This window comes from Chrysochloris asiatica, unplaced genomic scaffold (genome assembly GCF_000296735.1).
Source record: "Chrysochloris asiatica unplaced genomic scaffold, ChrAsi1.0 scaffold00039, whole genome shotgun sequence".
NCBI lineage: Eukaryota > Metazoa > Chordata > Mammalia > Afrosoricida > Chrysochloridae > Chrysochloris > Chrysochloris asiatica.
In genome coordinates, this window is record NW_006408557.1 from 21,739,159 (window position 1) to 21,743,489 (window position 4,331).

General features: G+C 40.6%; 1 pseudogene; it reads left to right on the forward strand.

Moving 5' to 3' along the window:
• The window catches only part of LOC102828517, a 38,490-nt pseudogene that overhangs the window by 2,563 nt on the left and 31,596 nt on the right, over nucleotides 1-4,331 (forward strand).

Consider the following 4,331-nt stretch of genomic DNA (forward strand, 5'->3'; position numbering starts at 1 on the left):
GATTGCATGGAGGGGATTGTAACCATGGCAATGAGACGATATACAATAGAATGAATGTAAAACTAATGTTCTCCCATGTAAACTATCACAAAATTCACAATAAAACATTTAAGAAAAAAAAAAATGTGGATGTGCTGGAATGATAACTGGAACGGGAAAAATGATATATTGGTGCCCTGCTGTAAACTTAATCTCTCTTAGAAAACAAGGGCAGCGTGTGCGCTGCAAAGCAACAAAATCCGTTTTTCTTTTGATACTTATTCTTAGATGTTATTATTATTATTGAAACTATTCATTGCAAATTGAGTGAAGGTTTACAGAGCAGATCATCAGTTCAACAAATCCTACACTTTGTTTCATCTCAATGATTGCAATCCCCTCCATGGAACAACAGTTATCCTCTTTCCTCCCTGTGGCTCTTATTTCCATTCCTCCCTTTTGCATTTTGTCCTCAGGTAAACGTTGCTTTTTAACCTTAAATGGTTGACCATTCCATGGTGAGCAGATCTTATTAGCGTTGTTGTCCCTCCTGTGTACTTATCTACTATACCTATCTTAGCTGAAATTTGAGCCACGAGGATGAGTTCCATTCCAAACCTGAAGGGTGGCCGAGGTCCATAGTCTAGGGTTTCTCCAGTCTCTTGTTGACCAGTAAACCAGGTCTTTCTTTATAATCTTGAGCTTTTGTCCCACATTTTCTCTCATCCTATCTGGGACCTTCTACTGTGATTCCTTTCAGAGCAGTTGGTGGTGGTAGCCAGGTGCCATCTAGTCTTTCTGGTCTCAGAGTCATGGCGACTGATCGATGTTTCTGTGTGTAACCAGACCTCTTGATGATCACCAGAAACAACAATGGCCATCTCAAAGATGGAGCTTATAGCTCTGCTTTCCAGGTGTGTACTCTTCACAGCCCTGTAATAGCGCCATCTCCTGCAGCAGGCTCCCGAAAGGGCTCACTACGCCTCTTCTGAGTCTTCCATTCCAGACCTTCAAATCGTGATTTTTCCTGTTCTGGCACACCCACAGTTTACAAAGTTGGGACTGTTTCTATTTCACTGTGGTGGTCATGACTGGACCAATTTGAACTGGTTTGAAGCCCTGGTCCAAAGTTACTCAGCAAATCAGCACCCAGTACCAGCCTATGGGTCTTAGACACAGCTCTGTTGTGTCTGTCTGTGGTATCTCAGTTGGCCTCAGTTTCCCCTCTGAACAGAGACTGAGAGCACCGGGGTAGAGGAGGGCACAAGGGCAGAGGAGGGCACCAGTCACACCCACCCTTTCTCAGGCTTGTGGAGTTGGGCTGTCTCTGCCTTACTCTGGCTTTCACTCCGGGACGTGAAGAATGAGTCTTCATTCTAGGTCGGAGGGCAAAGCTATTTTGGAACTTGGGACCCTGCAGAGGCCCAGGGGAGCCTATGACCCAGAGAACTGACTGGCCTCTCAGTATTTTGCTTGTTTTTATTAGACAAGCACAGCATGTCCTTCATAGAAAAGTCAGAAAATGCATATTGGCAAGAGGAAGAAAATAAAAGTTGCTTGTGTGTGCACCAGCCAGAGAGAAAACCAGAGCTAACATTTTAGAGGAGCTTCCTTTCTGATCACTTCCCTCTGCAAAGAGATACATATATATTTTGAATTTCTTGCAAAAGACCAACAAAAGAACATTCTTAGAAGGTTTACATTTTTAGTAGCCAGCAGTGGTGACTGCTATGGCTTTAGTCTACACTGGCAGTGGAAGAAACTGAGCCACTGGCCACGCTGGAAGGAGAAGCAGCATCCTGCTCATCCTGGGGGCTGGCACACAAATGCAAGTTTGCCTATCATGCCAACAGAATCTGTGGCGATCGATGATGCATTATACAGTTGACAGAGGTATGTTCTTGGAGACACAACAGTGCAGAAAATGGCCAAGTCCCATGTTTTCTTAAGTAGTATGGGTGGTCTTGGTTTGGAAATTGCAAAGAATATAGTTCTGCAGAAATTAAGGCACAATTCATGATACAGAAAAATGCCAACCATGGGATCTAGGAGCCAACTTCTTCATCTGTGAAGATGGTGTTGTTAACATGAAAAACAGAGCTGAAGCTGTACTTCAACATATTGCAGAACTAAATCCGTATGTTCATGTCACAACATCACCTCTTCCTTTAAACGAAAACACGGATCCGTCTTTCTTACATAAATACCAGTGTGTGGTATTGACCGAGGTCAAACTTTCATTGCAGAAGAAGATTTATGACTTGTGCCGTTCTCACTGTCCTCCAATTAAGTTCATCAGTGCAGATGAACATGTAATTTGGTCACGGTTGTTTTGTGATTTTGGTGATGAATGTGAAGTTATAGATACAACAGGAGAAGAACCAAAAGAAATGTTTGTTTTCAGCATAACAAAAGCTAATCCTGACATTGTCACTTACCTCACAAACTTGAGACAGGCCAATCTGTAACATGTAGAGACATTCCTGGAATGACAGGGTTAAATGGATCAACACAACAAATAACTGTTGAGTCACCATTTTCTTTTCCTATTGGTGATACTACAGAACTGGAACCATATTTACATGGAGGCATAGTCATCCAAGTTAAGACTCCTAAAATATTTTTGCTTTGAATCACTGGAAAGGCAGATAAAACATGCAAATTGGGGATTTTAACAAACCTGAGGAACCACTACAGATTCATACAGCTATGCTTGTCTTGGACCACTTTTGGGAGAACTATAATCACAAGCCAAATATTGGATGCCAGCAAGACTCAGAAGAACTGTTGAGACTGGCAACATGTATAAGAGAAACCATGGAAGAGAAGCCTGAAATAGATGCTGACATTGTGAATTGGCTCTCTTGAACGGCTCAAGGCTTTTTACCTCCACTAGCTGCAGCTGTAGGTAGTGTTGCCAGCCAAGAAGTTTTGAAATCTGTGACAGGAAAGTTTTCTAACTTTGTGACAGTGGCTATATATCAAAGCAGCTGATACTGTTTAATCAGTAGGCAAAACTGAACGTGAAGAATTTCTCCCATGAGGAGATAGATATGATGCCTTACGAGCCTGCATTGGAAACTCTTTATGTCAGAAGCTACCAAATTTAAGTATCTTTTTAGTAGGATGTGGGGCCATAGGCTGTAAAATGTTAAAAACTTTTGCTTTACTTGGTGTTGGTACTGGAAAAGAGAAGGGAATGGTTACAATGACAGATCCTGACTTGAAAGAAAAATCCAACTTGAATAGGCAATTCCTTTTTTGTCCCCATCAAATACAGAAACCTGAAAGCTATACTGCTGCTGATGCAACCCTAAAAATAAATCCTTAATTAAAGATAGATGCACATTTGAATAAAGGCTGTCCAGTCATTGAGACCATTTACAATGATGAGTTCTATAATAAACAAGACATAATTGTTATAGCATTAGATAATGTGGAAACCAGAAGATATGTAGACAGTCGTTTAGTAAATCTACAGCCTCTCTTAGATTCTGGAACAATGGACACTAAGGGACACATTGAAGTTATTGTGCCTCATTTGACTGAGTCCTATAATAGTCATCAGGATCCCCCAGAAGAGGAAATACCATTTTGTACTCTAAAGTCCTTCCCAGCTGCTATCAAACACACTATATAGTGGGCAAGAGATAAGTTTGAAAGTTCCTTTTCCCACAAGCCTTCATTGCTCAACAAGTTTTGGCAAACCCATTATTCTGCCGAAGAGGTCTTACAGAAGATACAATCTGGACACAGTTTAGAAGGCTGTTTTTGAGTTATTAAGTTACTAAGCAGAAGACCTAGAAATTGGGCCCAAGGTGTAACATTAGCAAGATTAAAGTTTGAAAAATATTTTAACCATAAAGCTCTTCAACTCCTTCACTGTTTCCATCTAGACACTAAATTAAAAGATGGCAGTTTATTTTGGCAATCACCAAAAAGCCCTCCATCACCAATAAAATTTGAATTAAATGAACCTTTGCACTTCAATTTCATTCAAAATGTTGCAAAACTATATGCTACAGTGTATTGCATTCCATTCACAAAAAAAGGACTTCTCAGCAGATACCCTCCTGAATATTCTTTCTGATGTAGAATATTCTTTCTGATGTAAAGATTCAGGAATTCAAGTCTTGCAACAAGGTTGTTCAAACAGATGAAACTGTAAGAAAACCAGACCATGATCCCATTAGTAGTGAAGATGAGAGGAATGCTCTTTTCCAACTTGCGATGGCTATTTCATCTAATGAAGCTACCAAAAGTGAGCTTCACATGGGAGAACTTTCCTTTGAAAAGGATGATGATCATAATGGGCTCATAGTTTTAATCACAGTTGCATCCAGTCTTCGTGC